The sequence below is a fragment of the Dryobates pubescens genome, chromosome 19, assembly GCF_014839835.1.
Source record: "Dryobates pubescens isolate bDryPub1 chromosome 19, bDryPub1.pri, whole genome shotgun sequence".
In the NCBI taxonomy this organism is placed as follows: domain Eukaryota; kingdom Metazoa; phylum Chordata; class Aves; order Piciformes; family Picidae; genus Dryobates; species Dryobates pubescens.
In genome coordinates, this window is record NC_071630.1 from 22,738,451 (window position 1) to 22,757,519 (window position 19,069).

General features: G+C 50.0%; 1 protein-coding gene across 1 annotated transcript in view; it reads left to right on the top strand.

Annotated features, from left to right (window-relative positions):
* NECAB2 (N-terminal EF-hand calcium binding protein 2) overlaps positions 1-19,069 on the top strand; it is a 93,701-nt gene that overhangs the window by 41,986 nt on the left and 32,646 nt on the right. The window lies entirely within an intron of this gene.

Genomic DNA, 19,069 nt, shown 5'->3' on the forward strand with positions numbered 1-19,069 from the left:
CCATTCTCTTTAGTGCAACCTGATCTTTATGGCCTCTGAAATGATGGTTCATGTTGCCTCAAGGGCATTTAAAGGCTCCTCCAATCTTCCATTTCATCTAAAAGCTTCACTGTTCTAGAAAAGGTAATGGTGGGGCTCTTAGTACTAGTAGTCCTACCCATCTATTTTCCATACAACAAACTGGAATGACCTATGGGCATGTCCCTCTCTGATCTCTCTGTATTCCCTGCACTGGGACCACACCTGCTTTGCCTTCCACCCAAAATAGCCTCCCAGTGCAGTGATTGCTCTAGCACTTCATAGCAGTGAGTGCCCTTCTCTCCAAGGTGAGGCAATACTGAGTTGCTGGAGCATGTTCAGAGAAGGGCAACAAATGTGGGGAATGGCCTAGAGAACAGGACTTGTGAGGAGAGGCTGAGGGAACCGGGGTTGTTCAGTCTGGAGAAGAGGAGGCTGTGGGGAAGCCTGGTTGCTCTCTGTAACTCCCTGACAGGAGGTTGCAGTGAGGTTGGTCTCTTCTCCCTAGTATCAGGTGATAGAAGGAGAGGAAATGGCCTGAAACAGTGCTGGGGAGGTTTAGGCTCGGTATTAGGAAAAAAACTTCTTTCATGCAGGAGTGGTCTGGCATTGGAACAGGCTGCCCAGGAGGTGATGGAGTCAGCTGGAGGTGTCCAAGAAATGTGTGGGTGCGGCGCTTTGAAAACTGGTTTAATGGCCATGGTGCTATAGAGTTGAAGGTTGGATTCAGTTCTCTTAGAGGTCTTCTCCAACCAAATCAGTTCTATGATTCTGTGATGTTCAGTGGCAGGGAGGCCAGCCCAAGCCCTGCAGCTGCTGTCGTAGCTGCTTTGCCTCTGCTCTGATCCCAGCAGCCTGCTGTGGCCATACTTCTGCCCACACAAAGCCTGGGCAAGGCAGCAAGGGGCTGGACCCATGAGCCACACTGCACTTCCCACAGTGCAGGGGAAAAGGAAGGGCTCTGGGCATGCTTTAGTTGGATGTTACATCAAAGTTGAAACTAAATATGATGCCTGACCGCTCTTGCTGAGAACTGAGCTTTTGCAGGCTGTGCCAAGCTGTCAAGCTAAGGTGACAAACTCATTAGCAGCTGATGCTTCCTTCCCCTCCACCTGCTTTGCCATCTATCCCTCAGCACCTCTTCTGCTTTTGCCTTTGATGGGTTCTGAGGTGGTTATGAGCTCCAGGACAAGTGTCTGGCACCAGTGGGATTGTCATGAAGCCAAGGGATGTGTGGGGCTCCATGGGACTCCTACCTGCCAGCAGCTAGTGACAGCACTGGGCACCTGTACAAAGGACCTAGCCCACTGGTGGGTTTTCTCTACCTAAGAGGAGCATGCCTTCAAAAGCCTGATTGGTTTGGGCTGTTTGGAAATACAGTCAAAAGTCAGCTTTGAGTCATTTCCCTGTGTAACTCTTAGCCCTCTGGAGAGGAAAAATCTGTCCAAAAAGCAGGTGAAAAAAAGAATCCAATTTCAAATGAGAAAGCTGGCAGTAAGTGCTTAAAAAATAACAGCCTTGTTAAACAGGTTCACCATGAGCCAGCAGTGTGCCCTCATGGCTAAGAAAGACAACATTGTCCTGGGGTGCATTGAGAAGACAAGGTCAAGCAGCAGGCAAGGTCAGGCGAGGTTCCCCTCTCCCTCTACTCTGCCCTAGCGAGGTCACACCTGGAGGACTGGGTCCAGTGCTGGGCTGCCCAGCCCAAGAGAGGCAGGGAACTACTGGGAAGAGTACAGGGAAGGCTGCAGAGAAAATGAGGGGGCTGGAGCATCTCTGTGAGGAGGAAAGGCTGAGAGCCCTGGGGCTATTTAGCCTGGAGGAGAGCAGCCTGAGAGGGGATCTGATCAATTCTCAGCAAGAGCTAATGAGTCTGAGGCAGGCAAGAAGATAGGACCAGATTCTTTTCAGTGGTGTCCAGTGACAGGACAAGGGGCAAGAGGCACAAACCTGAGACCAGAAGGTTCTGCCTGAACATGAGTAGAAATACCTTTGCTGAGAAGGTGCTGGAGCCCTGGAGCAGGCTGCCCAGAGAGGTTGTGGAGTCTCCTTCTCTGGAGAGCTTCCAAACCTGCCTGGGCATTTTGATCCTGGATGCGACCCTGCTTTAGCAGAGGGATTAGATCCTCTCTGATATAGATGATGCCTAGAGATCCCTTCCAATCCACACCACTCTGTGATTCTGTAATTGTAAAGCCTTCTGGCAGCAGGTGGATCAATCTTGCCCATGTGTGCAGTGCATGCTTTGCCACCCTTTCAAAAGATTGCCTGGAAAGCAGTGAGCACTTTAGAGTGCAGTGGCACCAAAGCAGAGGATGGAAACCTCCTCACCCCAGTAGAGGAGCTGCTGTTGAAGACATTTCTGAAAGCAAAGGAGCTGTGAGGCTTCTCAAAATCCCAGTGTTGCCAGTTCTCAAACTTTATTCCAACATAGGTCAAAGACCAGCTTGATGCATACTACTCACTGCATAATTAGGAGCTTTAGTGACCCTGTTACTAAAATTAGCTGGGAATGGCCCACCCCTTCTTATGGTTTGTTTTCAACAGGTGCTGGATGCTGCCCCATCCTCGGTGGGTCTGTTTAGTGATGCTCCCACTTGGGCTTTCTACAGGCTTTGGGACTTGTGTGCTCGCCTGCCTCTGCACTGACAGAATTGATAGCATTGCCTGAGTTTATCAGCTTTCCTCTGGCCTTTGAAAGGACTCAGCCCCCTGGGGTGTGTGGGGGATGTTTCTTCTGGCCTTCCTGAAACGGGAAATGGGACTGCAGTTCATTTTTGCTTGGGGATTGTAGAGAATCTGCAGCTCTGAGCCTTTGTAAGGGGGGTGCACAGAATCACAGAATTGTTAGGGCTGGAAGGACCTCAAGGATCATCTAGTTCCAAAATGTGCCACTTCTAAATGTCATGCAACTGTGCTGCTGGCAAGAGGGGTGTCACTGAGCAGCCCCTGAGCGTGGCAAGAGCTCCCACAAATCAGTAGTGTTTTTCTTTTGCCAAGCTAGCTTCATCCAGTCATCGATACCCTTTAGGGACTGAAGCTTGCACAGAGCAGCCTAGCATCTGCTGTTCTTGGCTGGAAGGAAAAGCAATGAGTTGGTCACCCTTCCAAGTTAAATCCTGGCATGGAATTGGCACTTGTTTATTGATTTGGAATGCACAGGCAGCTACAGCAAATGTATCAAGTTGGGGGAAGAAAATATTCATCTTTTGGGGGTTTTTGGTTGGTTTTTTTTCTGCAAGAGTTTTCAGTCTCCAAAAAAAACCGCTGGTTTAGAGTGGAGCTGCCTCCCATGCTCCTCACAGTGAAATGAGTGATCTGCTTGGCTGTAGTTTTGCATCTAGTATGTGCCTACAGGTTGCATTTCCTCGCTTCCCTTCGCCCTGTCTTCAGTTCTCCACGCAGTAAACTGCTGGGCTGGTGGGAGCTTGGGCAGGAAGGATGCTTCCTGCTTCCTCCAGCCTGCTTGAGCTCCAAGGTGGCAATTTTGAGCACTGCTGCCACCAAACCAGGGGAGTGGAGTGGAGCTGCCATTTTTCCCCCCTTTGCAAGGAAACAGAGGAAGCACATTAACTTTTTCTTGCCAAAAGGCTGTCTGGATGGCAGTTGTTTCCTATTTGATAGAGGTTTGCTTATTTTTAGGGCTGGTTTTTTGATAACCTTTTTTACCTCTGTGTTTTTCCTCCTATTGCCTGTTGTGTTTGTTTCATGTGCAGAACACAGTTTGCTGTTGAAGTTATGCTACAGCTAGAGCAGAAAACGATGGAAATGATGCTCCTGCTGGTTATTAGTAATTGCTGTTACCAGCCAAATTACAAAATGTTGATTCCATTTCCTGGAGTATTTTTAGGAGCAGGGAACTGCCTTGCTGGAGTAGATAAAATCAATGTCTATACTGCTTTCTTGACTGCCTTGAGCTGAGAAGGTGGTGGAAAGGGGAAAAAGTTGGGCACAGGAGTGGGGAGGTGGGGCTGGTTACATCTGCAAGAGCAGCTGTGTTGCTGGTGCTAGTGTGTGCTTCTTAGGCATCATAGTCCTCCAGGGAAACACCTGCCTTGCTGGCAAGGTGTGGTCAGGAGGATGCTGATCTGAGATGAGATAGCCTGGGGGCATTAATGGAGCTCCTTCATAGAACGGTTTGGGTTGGAAGGGACCTTAAAGGCCATCTAGCTCCTTCTTCATGACTGCCTGGGAAGTGTCTCTTGGAGGTTCATGATGTGGAGTGGTGGGCTTGGGTTCCAAAGAGGTTTTGTAACCAGGTAAGAGAAGTTGCCATCCATGGTGGGGGGCAAAGCCTGTGCTGTAAGTCCCATTATTGCTGGTTATTTCATCTGGCAAGCAAATGTGTCACCTGTTTCACTGGGGATTGCTTGCTTCAAAACCAGGATCAAGTGGTGGGCTTCTCCCTGCTGCTCACACTGGCTGCCCTCCTCCCTGCTGAAGCAGGAGGCAGAAGCAAGATGTTGTGTGGTGAGTTCTCACTAGTGGTTTTAGCAGGGCTGTATGGGGAGCCCCCTGAAGATTAATGTGGAGGTAATTATGTGCAGCTATTAATAGCAGTGCTACTGGAATCACAAATTGTGTGATATGCAGACACAGGTACTTAAATAGACACTGGTTTGGTTTAGTGGCAGAACAGGGCTTCAGAAAACATTGGGGTGATGTTCAGCTGGGAAAGTCTCTTCTATTTGCAGAGGTATCTACACCTTTCCTTGGCTGTTCTAATGATAGGCACAAGTTTTGCAAGTAAATGATCATTGCAAATGGGAAGTCAAACCAGTTTTAGGGCTGCAAATGACTGACTGAAACCCTTTCACAGTGGGACTGTGACACTGGGTGAAACTTGGCTGGTTTGACAGACAGCTCCCATCCTCTTCCCGCTCCCTGGGCCACCACTTAGAGTCACTCTGCATGCCCTCAGAAGGCAGGAAGGCAGGAAGGGATGAGCACTTCTCAGTCCTTGTGACAGCAGCAGGAGGTCAGATGTGGCTGTTGGCCAAACAAATTTAGTCCTGGCAGGAGATTAAAACAAAAAATAATCCTTTTCCATCTTGTACATTTTCCATAGCTGCTGAGGACAATCCTCTGGGGAGAGATCTGCTCACTGGAGCAAGGCTTTTCCAACGAGCTGTGCAGGTCCCTTCCCAAGGAGCCAGGACCGTGGCATTAGCATTCAGCTGCTCTGCCGTTTGTTATCTCTTCCCTAGGCTTAGAGCTATTCTGTTAATTGCTTCAGTTTTTCCTCCCCCCCTCCCCTTTAAATGAGCTCTTCTCTCTGGTGGCAGACACTAGGAAAGGTAGGAGTGTGTGTGTAGGACGAGGAACAGAAGTGGTATCTCTCCTCAGAAGCCCTTCACACATTCCCCAGGCTGTCACTTTTGCCAGAGGGTTGTGACAGAGGGAGAGCTGCAGACGATGAGGTTCTGCAGCCTGCACTGTGTTCAGCAGTGTGCCACCTCCTGCCCTCCCTGGCACTTACCTGGGGGGGCTGGGCCAGGGGGATGATGAGGGGGAGTAGATGGGAAAATTGATCGTGTACCACTGGATGCTGAGCAACATTCTTCTTGGAAACATGGGGCTACCTTCCTTCTCAGACCCCCCAGCTGCTCAGATACCAGAGAGAATTATTTGGGGTCACTTTGGGGTGCAGAGCTGTAGTGGGTGCAGCCATGGCAGGTACCTGTGTTCAGCCCCAGAGCTAGGGGAGGTATGGCTGTGCAGGGCCACTCCTGAAGCAGGTAATGATGCTGATGAGCTTCTCTGTCTGCACTAATTAGTCCCACTGTGAAGCTGAGCCTGTCAGCCTGGAGAGCACCATGCTGGTACAGCACTGCTGCTTCCAGCTGTGGGTCCAGCTCCAGCCTTTCAGGAGACCTGCAGTGCCAGTGTGGGCAGGGTGGGAGCTCTGGGGTTTTGCAGGGGGATGGGGCATAGCTGGTCCTGTGCAGGGTGTTTAATCAGCTGCAATCCCAAGTGGAGCTGCTCACAAGGGCAAAGTGAAGCTGCCTGAGATGAGTCCCAGCCCTGGTCTGGCATGGTGGGACAGCTGCTCCTTGGGCCCCAGCTCCAAGCACCACTTACTTAAGTTGGTGGAAGCAGAGCAAACAAGGAGGGACAAGTCTCTGTGTCACTGGCTGCTCACTGTGCAGGAGAAGCTGTTGACAGTGATAGTGCTAATGAGGGATATGAAGCAAACAGGCTCCTTAGGCTGGAGGAGCTTTCCACTGCTTATCAATATCAAAATGGGGGGGAGGGAAGAGGATGGGCTCAGTGGTGTCCAGTGATATCACAAGGGACAACAGGCACAAACTGGAGCCCAGGAGGTTCTATCTGAACAGAACAGAAAGAAAACAATTCTTTGGTGTGAGGCTGCTGGAGGCCTGGAGCAGGCTGCCCAGAGAGGTTGTGGAGTCTTCTTCTCTGGAGAGATTCCAAACCTGCCTGGACATTGTGACCCTTGGAAACTTGCTGTGGGTGACCTGGCTTTAGCAGGGGGGGTTGGACTGAATGATCTCCAGGAGTCCCTTCCAACCCCTATCATTCTGAGTTTCTGTGATGGGATCTGCTGTGGGCTCTAGCTCATGCTGCCCATGATTTTTCTCCAGGCTCCTGCAGTTCAGTCCTCTCAAAGTCGAACAGATCCTGCTTCCACTTCCTGGGCAAGAAACAGTGATGGTTAAGATCAAGAGTTTAGGTTTTTGGCTTTGTGTGTGTTGGGGTTTTGTGTGTGTGTGTGGTTTTTTCCCTCCTGTTTTTTCCCCCCTTCCCTCATCTTGCCTATTTGCATTGCAAACCTGATCTGCTGAAGTGCTGGATCCGTCTGAGAGCTGAAGCCCACACAGTGGGGATGGATGTGCCCACCAAAACCAACTGAATTTTTTGAGCATTGAATGTTCTCAATTAGCTCTCCAGGAAACAAACTGTGGATGGTATAATCAGCTGAGATGTTGATTAAATGATTCAAGAGATAGCTCTTGTCCCCTCATGAAAGGGACGAGATGATTGCACAAAAATTATATGTCTGGCTTTAATTTCTGGCTCTCGAGAGTGTGGGCTTTTGGTGGATTTTGTTCTTTCTGTTTCTGTGGAAGATGTTTTGTGAGTCCTAGCTTAATCTCCTCCGTGCTGACACGTCTCTTGCGCTACCCTCTGCTCTACTTCTCATTTAAGTGCCGAAACGCTCGGTGCCAAAGCTGCTGTGCTCTGCTAGAGCTACAAAACATCTCAGGCTCAACAAAGGGAAGGGTGTTAAAAGCAAATCCTTCGCTGGGAAGGTCATTGGCAGAAACACAAAGTTGGGAAAAACAGCACAGAAACTTGTTTGAAGGAACATTTGAGAACATTTTTCTATTTCTAATCATATTTCCCAGGTGTTTTCCCAGGCAGCCTCTTGGCAGGCTCCCTGGAGGGAGCCTGTTTGATACTGGCAGCAAGGCAGATTGGAGCTAGGTGTTTGCTGAGGAGGACAAAGATCGGTGGGGGTGGGGAGAACAGAGAGGAGAGAGAGCATGCTGGAGAATTTTCTAGCTGGAACTGGGTCTTATCTTCTTATTCTTCAGATTGTGCAAGGCCATTCTTCATCCTCAGTATCAATCCAGGCTCTGGGGGATGAAGGCTCTGTAGAGAAGGACTTGGGCAGGGCTGGTGGATGGAAAGCTGGACCTGAGCTGGTGCCGTGCGCTGCCAGCCCAGCCCCAGCTGTGTCCTGGGCTGATCCCCGGCAGCAGGGGCAGGGAGGGGATTCTGCCTCTCTGCTGCACTCTGCTGAGACCCCACCTGCAGTGCTGGGGACAGCTTTGCAGTGCTCAGGACAGGAGCATGGCCAGAGAAAGCCACAGCAATGATGGCAGGGGCTGGAAGCCCTCTGCTGTGAGGCCAAGGTGAAAGAGTTGGGGTTGTTCAGCCTGGAGAAGAGAAGGCTCCAGAGAGAGTTTCTTGCAGCATTTTGGCACTTAAAAGGGCCTCTAAGAAAGCTGGGGACAGAATTGTTAGCAGGGCCTGTTGGAAGAGGACATGGTGTGATGGTTTAAACTGAAAGAGGCAGATTCATACTGGAGAGAAGGAGGAAATGTTTGACACTGAGGGATGTGAAACACCAGCCCAGGTTGCCCAGAGAGATGATGGATGTCCCATCCCTGGAACCATTGCAGGTCAGGTTGTTTGGGGCTCTGAGTAACCTGCTCTAGCTGCAGATGTACTTGCTGACTGCAAGGGGGTTGGACTGCATGATCTTTAAAGATCCCTTTCAACCCAACCCAGTCTGTGTGACACAAGTAGCAGAGATTTTCTTTTCAAGGCAATGAAATGTTAGGCAGTGAAATGATGCTAAAATCATTGATTAAACACAGAGAAGTGACTAAGATTTTCAGTTCTAATCAGCCACTTGTGTTTGAGTCATACAGGCAGGCCAAGAGGCTGTAGCATTTTGGTTAACTTCCAGTCGTACAAATTCATCTGTGTAGCTTTTTTTCTGGGTAACTGGACACCACCATCCAGCAGCTGATGTGCCCAGCTGCTGCTAGGTGAGCAGAACAAGCTGCCTGCCTTGGGACTGTATTTGGGGAGAGCCTTTTTTGGTGGCAGGAGGTAAAAATACACAAGAAACAAAGGGGGTTGTGAGAATACAGGCAACAGAGAACAGGGATTTCTGACTTTACTATCCTTCTGCTAGTTCCCTCTCCATGCTGTGTCACACAACCAAACCTGCTCATTTGGTGCTCTATTTTTCCCTCTCCTACACATGACTGTGGTGATAACCAGGATACTTGCAAAAATCTGAAAGGAGGAGGAAGCTTATTTGATTTCAGCTCATGCCCTCGAGGTCTTACCATTTGCTTCTGGCAATTAGCAAATCATTCATGCGAGTGCTGGGCGAGCTTGTCCCTGTCTCTCTAGGAGCTCAATATTACAGAGACTACAAACAGAAATCAGATTAGTGCAGTCTGTCCAGGAAATGAGCAGAAGGTGAATATCCTTTCATCTAAAAAGGGCCATGTCTGAGTGCTTCACACTGCCAGCAGTTTGTGCAAAAAAAAGCCCCAACCAAAACACCTGAGAGGCTCTCTCCTCCCCAGAAAAGCAAAGAGTATTTGTTTTAATGGCTTGCTTTGGAAATGGGACTAGAAGAAAAAACATGAGGTTAAAAACCTGCATAAATTACTTCTTTTGATAGGATAGAATAGAATTAACCAGGTTGGAAGAGACCTTTGAGGTCATCCAGTCCAACCTCTCACCCAGCACCATCTGATCAACTCAACCATGGCACCAAGCACCCATCCAGGCTCTTCCTGAACACCTCCAGGGATGGGGACTCCACCACCTCCCTGGGCAGCACATCCCAAGGGCCAATCTCTCTTGCTGGGAAGAATTCTACTCTACTCTACTCTACTCTACTCTATTCTCTTGCCCAAGGAGGGCCAGGACACCAGCACTCCAGCTCAATGAGGCAAGGGCACTCAATCTAGCAGATGCCAATCACAGAATCATAGAATTTTGAGTTACTTTGGAAGTGACTCTTGAAGGTCTTCTCGTCCAACCTCCCTGTAGTCAGCAGGGACATCTCCAACTAGATCAGGTTGCTCAGGGTCCCATAAAGTTTGGCCTTGAATGTCTCCACGGATGGAGCCTCCACAACATCTCTGGACACTACCCTCATTGTGAAGAACTTCCTCTCAGTGTCCAAACTAAATCTGCTCTGCTCTAGTTTCAAACCATTGCCCCTTGTCCTATCATCCCAAGCCCCTCCCCAGCCTCCCTGTAGGTCCCCTTTTGATATTGAAATGCCACTATAAGGTCTCCCTGGAACCTTTAATTCTCCAGGCTGAACAATCCCAGCTCTTCCAGCCTGTCTTTATAGAAGAGGTGCTCCAGCCCTCTGATAATCTTTGTGGATACCTTAACAGATTTGGAGGTGCCATTCCTCCCAGCAGCTGAGTTAGGCTGTAATTAAACCTGTCTTCTCTTTTCTTCAATGTACTTGTGGGCAGAGTGATATTTTCAAGATCAAGCCATCCATCTTTCCCTCTCAATAAAAAAAAAGGCAACAAAAGTTGAGGGTTTAGATGCCATTTATTAAGGATTTGGCACTTGAAAATGTTTAGTACTGCACTAAATGTCTGTTTTATTTAAGGTGATGTCTGTGCTTAGAAACCAACTGTTGGATTAGGCTCAGTAAATCAGTGTGCTGCAGATCAGTTGCACTGCAAACAGACATTTTACTGTGTTGCCATCCTGGTCAGGGATTTCATGAGCTTCCAAGGAGCTTTTCTTTTGCAGATACGTGGCTAGAGGTTCCATCCATCTCTGACAAAGCAGAGAAGTCATTGATTAGGTTGCCTTAACCACCCCAGAAGCAGCTCCACCCATTGGCTCAGCTGGATACAGAGGGGGGGGGGGGGAAATAATCCCCATGTCCAGAATTGAGTTGCAGAAGGCTGCAGTGTCCTTGAGCCCCGTGGCAGAGGACAGACTCTCGGCCTTAGGCTTCTCCTGTACTCCATGGCATTTGGGGATTTTGTTGCTGGTTGATAAACCATCTGGCTACCCAGGCTCAAAGAGTGGTGGCCAGTCACTAGTTGTGTTCCCCAGGGTTCAGTGCTCTAGCAAGTTGTGGTTAATATCTTTATCAGTGATCTGGATGAAGGGATTGAGGGCACCCTCAGAGCTTGTGTGTTGGAGGAAGGAGTGTTGGTCTGCCTGAGGGCAGGGAGGTTCTACAGAGGGATCTGGAAAGGCTGGATCAATGGGTCAAGTCCAATGGGATGAGGTTCAACAAGGTCAAGTGCAGAGTCCTGCACCTGGGTCCACAACAGCCCCATGAACACTCTGTGATTAAGGAAGAGTGGCTGGAAACAGCCTGGCAGAAAAGGACCTGGGGGAGGACAAGAGGAAATGGCCTCAAGGGGACATTTATATTGGAGATGAGGAAAAACATCTTCCCTCAAAATGTTGTCAAGCCCTGGAGCAGGCTGCCCAGGGCAGTGGTGGAGTGGAGGCACCATCCCTGAAGGGACTGAAAAGCTGTATAGATATGGTGCTGAGGGACGTGGTTTAGTGGTCACCTGGCAGTGCTGGTTGGACATGGTGATCTTAAAGGTCTCTTCCAATTGAAGCAGTTCTGTGATTCATAATCAACACTTTGAGGGCACTGCACCTTTATGGTGCATTTTTGCTATTAATTTCTTTAACTGCTAGGGCAGGAAGAGCTGAGCAGGTCCAGAGGAGGGCCAGGAAAATGGTCAGTGGGTTGTTCAGCCTGGAGAAGAGAAGGCTCCAGAGAGACCTAATAACAGCCTTCCAGTACCTGAAGGGGGCCTACAAGAAGGATGGAGAGAGTCTGTTTCCAAAGACCTGTAGTGATAGAACAAGGGGCAATGGCCTCAAACTAGAGCAGAGCAGATTTAGATTGGATGTTAGGAACAAGTTCTTTACTGTGAGGGTGGTGGAATACTGGAGCAGGTTGCCCAGGGAGGTGGTTGGGGCCCAAGCCCTGGAGATATTCAAGGTGAGGCTGGACAGGGCTCTGTGCCAGCTGATCTAGTTGAGGATGCCCCTGCTGACTGCAGAGGGGGTTGGACTGGATGACCTTTGGAGGTCCCTTCCACCCCAGACCACTCTGTGATTCTGTGAGCCTCAGTGGTGCTCAGCTCATCTCATGGGCAGTACCTGGATCCCAGTTCCAGAGCTGTGTGACAACGCAGAGCTGACAGCCTGAGATGCCCTATTGCAGTTGCTGATGGATGATGTGTGGCTCTCTACAGGTGCCAGTTTATTGCCCCAGCCCTTTCCTCAAGGTGACATTCATTTCTAACTAGTGAGAGCTCAGAGTGGGTTTTTCAGCAGCATCCAGTTTATTTGTTTCATTTTTTATCCATGTTCAGTTGCTGCTCTTGGTGCCCTTGGTGATTAGAGCTGGCTGTTTTGTTCTGTCAAACCCTCTGTTGTGTGGAAGTTATTTGGGTTGTTTTGAAACCCCTGGTGAAATAAAGCATCTGCTCTGCATCAGGGTTGGTTTGCAGATTGGGACTTTCAGAGGAGGCAGGGTCTTCAGCATGGCTATTTCTGAGCCACACCTGCACTGGTAGGTAGGAAATGAGGTTGCACGGAGGCTTGCACAGGGCAGGCTGGAGCTGGGTAGGAGCTGTGCTTCGTAACTGGCTGTGGCTGCAGAGCAAATCAGTTTGCCAAGGGAGAGAGGAGCTGAACTGGCCTTGAAATACAGCAGCAAGTGGGAGTCTTTAAAAATGAGAAACCAGGCAAATGATGTGTGATGTTGTAATGGCTTCCATCTTTATGGTAGATAGGGATTCCCTGAGGGTTGTGCTGCAGGAAGAGAGCCATGCAAATGAGGGGCTTTAATCATCCCTGCCCAGACATAGCATCCATGGTGGTTTTATTGGCTGCATGAGCAAAAGCAGGAGTGCTGCTGTTAGCAGGAGTTACCCCCAAGGGAAGCCCCAGCAGGCACTGATGGGCCATGTGCACATGCCCTGTGCAGAGGAGCAAGGGCCATGGGGGCTGCTGGGGTCACTCTCAGGAGCTGCTGAGCCTGAGCTATCAGGGGAGAAGAGTTTTCTCTTTTCCAAACTCAGGAAAATTCCCATGAAAAGCCTTTCTTCAAGGACCATGATGAATAGTAACTGATGGTGGAGGTAAGATGCTCTGCCAGGGGATACAGGAGTGTTTAGCCTGGAGGAGGCTCAGGGGAGACCTTCTTGCTTTCTACAACTCCCTGAAGGGAGGTTGGAGCCAGGTGGGGGTTGGTCTCTTCTCCCAGGCAGCCAGCACCAGAACAAGAGGACACAGTCTCAAGCTGTGCCAGGGGAGGTTCAGGCTGGAGGTGAGGAGAAAGTTCTTCCCAGAGAGAGTTGTTGGCCCTTGGGATGTGCTGCCCAGGAAGGTGGTGGAGTCCCCATCCCTGGAGGTGTTCAAGAGGGGATTGGCTGTGGCACTTGGAGCCATGGTTTAGTAGCCATGAGGTGTTGGGTGACAGGTTGGACTTGATGATCTTTGAGGTCTTTTCCAACCTTATTGATTCTAGGATTCTATGGGGATGGATCCCCTAGGAGAACACCAGCAGCCAAGATGGGATCAGAGCTGGCAGAGATGCCTTTGGCTGCTGCATCCATGCCCCAGCTTTGGTGATTTTGGCCTTCAGAGACTCTCTTTAGCAAGTGTAACAGCCTCTCTGCATCATTTTAACGAGGTTTATTACTGCTGCCAGGGCAACACAATTGTGTTGCAGGTCCCTGGAGAGAGAAGAGCCTTCCTCCCATCACGGCTCTCGGCACCGCTCCCGCCGGGGGCTGTGGCAGCTGCCTGGCTGCACCGCGCTGCCGTGCAGGACATCTGCACTTGGCTGTCACAAGCTTTCTGGAGAGGGTCCAAGGTTTTTTGGACCTGTTGCTTCCCAAGCTGTGCTGCCCACCTGTGGGATTCAGCGTCATGGTGAATCCATTAGGAGTTAGTATTCAGTGCTCACCATCCTGGATTTGCCCTCTCCCCCCCGTCCCCAGCCCCCTTTTTCCTTCCTAGTCAGAGCTGGAGTAGCCTTTACAATGCAGACACCATACTGTGGAGGGGTGAAGGCTGCTCCCAGCTGAACTTCATGTCTTCTAGCATGGTAAGAGGGGTTCTGGTGAGCAGATCTGCTTGTAAACCTTATACCCTGGGCTGTGCTGTGGCTGTAAGGAAATGTGGCACCTTGCTGAGGGTGTAACTATCCCTGGGAGAGCCAGCAGCCAGTCTCATGGGGATACCAAGGGGCTTCCATATCAAGGAGGAGAAGAAAGGAGTGAAGATCTCCTGCTGGTCTTCTCCATCATAGAAACATAGAATCCTAGAATACACTGGGATTGAAGGTGAGCCTCAAAAGTAATCTTCTCCAACCCCCATACTAGAAGGTCACCTAAAGGACCATCTCTGGTGATGCTGAAACCACAGATGTGCATAGCTAAGACACTTCTTGTCTGGTTTGGGCAGCAAGAGTCCTACCTGCCAGAGGAACCAGGACTTCATGGTTTCTCTCTGTGTTTCTGCAGGCAGAGGAGGTTCATCTTGACATTCCTGAACTTCACAGGGACTTCTTGTGTAGGAAGGGAAGAGCCTTGAAGCAGCATGAGCAAAGGAGTGTGTTTTATCCTGAACCTGCCAGATTCACCATTTTTGTTTGTACTGAAGGTCAGTTCAGTTTATCCTGGGAAATCAGTGTTTTTCATGTTCCTGGCTCACCATGAGGAGTCTCCTGCCCCAGTGCTCCAGAGCCAAGGGCACAGCTTTGGCCACTGGCATCTCCAGTGAACACAGGCCTATGGCTCAAAGACTGGATCTGGGCAGTGTCTCCATTAATGAGAATGCAGATGGCTTAGCAAGGTGAGGGGCTGCAGACAGAGCCATGGAAAAATAGTAATGGTCAGTGAGTCTGGACAGAGGCTGGCTGTGCAGCTCTGCTGCTGCTCACCACCTTGTCTTGCTGAACAACATTAACCATAGTGACCATGCAGCGTAGAAAAGAAGTGAAACCATCCCTGTCTTGGTCCTGCTTTGCCTAAACCCAGAGGAAGGCTGTGCAAGGAGCAGGGAGGAGCTGCACCCTGGGTTTAGGTTTCCCCATCCTTGAGGACACTAGAATTCATCCTTCAAACTGGTGAAGTGCTGAGAGCAAGGGCAAGTAGGAGGAAAGAGATTGTCTGCCAGAGTACCTAGAGTCTGCTACAATCCCAAATCACACACCAAAGGTGTTGAGGCTTTTAAGAACCCAAAATCTATATGTAAAAACTTAATGCAAACTCCTCCTTTGGCTTCTCTTTCTGGGCAATTCTCTGTCCCTATTTTTAATTCTCTGTGGTGCCAGCACTTCAGAGGAGAACATGATTCACTGCTGGGCTTCCAGAACCCCTCACTGTGCTCCCCAAGTGCTTGATGATGGAGCATATGCCAAGGGAAGAATAAAGTTATTCATTTTGCTTTGGAGAAGGCAGCAGCTCTCTCCTTTTCAGAAGCCCCCATGGGAGCTGTTCCCTGTAGGTCTTTGAATGTAAATCATTGTGCTCCAGTGCTGGAGTTGTCCCAGTTACCATATGGACTCTGCAAAACTGCACCTGTTCCATGTGACTTGGATTTTGGGAGGAACCTCTGTCTGGAGTGAATGGTGAGCCCTGTAGCAGCTTCTGCAATTGGTTGTCTTCCATGCAGTTTCTCACAGGTCAGAGGACACCAGGCTGGGAGGGACTTGCTGATCTGCACCAGGGTAGGCAAGTTCTGCAGAGGGATCTGGACAAGCTGGATTGATGGGCCAAGGTCAACTGGATGAGGTTCAGCAAGGCCAAGTGCCAGGCCCTGCAGATGGGTTATAGTGACTCCACACAATGTTCCAGGCTTGAGGAGGAGTGGCTGGAAAGCTGCCTGGTGGAAAAGGACCTGGGAGTGTTGGTCAACAGACAGCTGAAGATGAGCCAACAGTGTGCTCAGGCTTGTACCAGCACTAATGTGGCCAGCATGGCTAGGGCAGGGATTGTTCCCACACCACAACATACAACTTATTTCATGTGGGAAGAATGGAATGGAATAGAATTAACCAGGTTGGAAGAGACCTTTGAGAACATCAAGTCCAACCTATCACCCAGCACCATCTAATCAGCTAAACCATGGCACCAAGTGCCACATCCAATCCCCTCTTGAACACCTCCAGGGATGGGGACTCCACCACCTCCCTGGGCAGCACATCCCAAGGGCCAATCTCTCTTTCTATGAAGAACTTCTTCCTAACATCCAGCCTGAACCTCCCCTGGTGCAGCTTGAGACTGTGTCCTCTTGTTCTGGTGCTGGGTGCCTGGGAGATGAGACCAACCCCCACCTGGCTACAGCCTCCCTTCAGGGAGTTGGAGAGAGCAAGAAGGTCTCCCCTGAGCCTCCTCTTCTGCAGGCTAAGCAACCCCAGCTCCCTCAGCCTCTCCTCCCAGGGCTGTGCTCCAGACCCCTCCCCAGCTTTGTTGCCCTTCTCTGGACACCTTCCAGCAGCTCAACCTCTTTCCTGACCTGAGGAGCCCAGAGCTGGACACAGGACTCCAGGTGTGGCCTGAGCAGTGCTGAGCACAGGGCACAATGAGCTCCCTGCTCCTGCTGGCCACACTCTTCCTGATGCAGGCCAGGATGCCCTTGGCCTTCTTGGCCACCTGGGCACACTGCTGGCTCATGTTTAGGCAGCTGTCAATCAGCACCCCCAGGTCCCTTTCTGCCTGGCTGCTCTCAGCCACTCTGACCCCAAAGAAGGGACATTTGTCAGGAGACAAAGACCATCCTTTAAAGTAAGAGCAAGGTGGGCTGCAGAGGCCTGACTGCCAGCTTGCCATGGCTCAAGAAATTAGAGCCAAAGCAGACATATGCTATGAGTATTTGTCTGCCTATGTCCTTGGAAGCTGTATCTGGCTGGATGTCCTTCTGCTGTGGCCAGCCTTGGCATCTGGTTTGTGCTCTTTCCTTGCATGTGGAATCTCAGATTTTGGAAGTCCTTTTTGGGGCTCCTTTTAAAGAGAGTGGGTAGGTGAAGGAGGTGCTTGGGTAGGCTTCAGGAAGGTTTTGGGGTCCTGCAGAAGAATATGAGGATGGGCTTGGAAAGTTGCTTAGTTTCTTTAGAATTAGAGTCATTCAGCTCCTGGCTGGCATCCAGTGTTTGATATTTCTCTTGCCCTGCTTGGGATTATTCCTCTCACTCTGGGTTTGTGTGAAAGTGTTTCTTTGAGTTCCAAAACTAATGATCAAGAGTGACCATCTGTGGCCCCTTAGTAAGCATCTGGATGTACATTTCCACTTCTGAGGTGCAGAGATAACATAGTGCTGGGAGTAGAAGCTGTATCATCAGATATAACGACACTTTCCAGCTGCACATGTTGGTTTTTAGTCTTTCCTAAATGAAAATGAGTTTTGCAGGTGTCTAATGCTAGAGGATAATTTGTTTCCATGCTCATTTGAAGCCTTGTAGCAAAGCTAAAGTGATGAATAGAAGATGGAAATAAAAGTAGAGCATGATTTCAGACAGAACTCCATTTTCTGTGCTGGTGAAGCAACTAAGCTGTGTGGCTGCTGATGCAAACCTTTCATCTGCCCAAGAAAAAGCCCTATTATCTTCAGCTGAAGCTGATCAGGTGTTGAGTGGTATTTGAGCAGCACATCCAGGCAGTTATTTGCATGAGAAATACACTGTGAAGATGAGACTTTGATGTATTTGCAACTTCCTAAATCCCATTATGCTTTTGATTGCATCCCCTGTTGGGAGGGCCTGGAACACCTTGGCTGAGCTGGAACACAAGAAGGAGATTTTATGCTCTGCTCCTCTACCTTATCTTTCCCACTCTGAAACAACTTTTCTGCTCCTCTCTATGAATTGTAGAAAAGCCTGGAGAAACACATTGAAGGCAGCTGGGCAGTGAGGGAAGGAAGGTGCTGGGAAAGAGAGGGAGAAGTGCTGGGCCATAGATATTTGGACATTTTGGTTGGAAGGGACCTCTGCATGGCTCCTGTCATTAGTAGTTGGATCATCACTGGATGGTGCCACTTCTAGGACCCAGTAGAATAGAATAGAATTAACCAGGTTGGAAAAGACCTCAAAGATCATCCAGTCCAACCTCTCCCCCAGCACCATCTGATCAGCTAAACCATGGCACCAAGCACCCACCCAGGCTCTTCCTAAACACCCCCAGGGATGGGGACTCCACCACCTCCCTGGGCAGCACATCCAGGTCCCACCCTGGGTCCCAATACAGGGCCAGGACAGCTTTAGCTTTGCCATACTGCCCTGAAGGCTTCCTGGGCTGCTCTCTGGGCAAACCCTTGCAGTGCTGTGCTGCACTGCCATTGCTTGGTAAGAGCTAAAGCAAATAATCATTGTGGGAAATTTGGGGAAATACCTTTTTCCTGGTGGAAAATGATCATTTGCTTAAGCAAAGTGTTGGTCTAAGTTGAATCAATATAGCTGAAGCTTCTGACCTGAAACCTGAGGGCTGTGTGAGAGATCAGCACCCACCCAGAGACCTGGCTGCTGGGATCACAGAACCACAGAATGGTAGGGGTTGAAAGAGACCTCTGGACATCATCTAGCCTAACCCCTCTGCTAAAGCAGGGTCACCCACAGAGGGCTGCCCAGGATCACAATGGCCAGGCAGGCTTGGAATCTCTCCATGGAAGGGGAGTCCACAACCTCTCTGGGCAGCCTGCTCCAGGGCTCCAGCACCCTCAAAGGAAATTTCTTCCTGATGTCCAAACAGAACCTCCTGGGTTCCAGATTGTGCTCATTGCCTCTTTTTCTATCACTGGACACCCCTGAAAAGCATCTGGCTCCATTCTCTCACACCTCACCCTTTAGCTCTTGCTGAGCATTAATCAGATCCCCTCTCAGGCTTCTCTTCTCCAGGCTCAACAGCCCCAGGGCTCTTTCCTCCTCATAGAGATGCTCCAGCCCCCTCATTTTCTCTGCAGTCTCCCCTGTTCTCTCTTCAGTAGCTCCTTATCTCTCTTGAAATGGGGAGCCCAGCACTAGACACAGTATTCCAGATGTGGCCTCACTAGGGCAGAGTAGAGGGAAAGAGAATCCCCCTTGACCACACTCTTCTCACTGCATCCAGTGATGCTCAGCTTGATCTCATAGTCCCTGGGCTGTTTGCTACCCCCTGCAACATGCCTTCTCTCTCTGGTGCTGTCACCTCACCATTCCATGGGAGACAGTCTCAAGGATGGCAACAAGGAAGGCAGGCAGAGAAGAAAAATGCCTCAGGAGTGCTTTGAACTGATGGAAGAGCAGCAGGAAGTCAGTAGAGGGACAGCTCTGATAAAAGCCCTTTTGCTGGAGAGCCTGCAATCAGGGACATGGCAAGGCAACGATGTGGCTTCCCAGGGATCCTCATTAGCTCATCAAACTGCATCTTGACACTGGGTGGGGCTTTGGGGGCAGAAATGCAATCCTCTGGAGGACTCAGGAGGCACAGTGATTACTCCTGGGCGAGCTCCTCTGGCTGGGCATGTGGCAGCAATTACGCCCTGGGCCAATTAACTCAGCCCG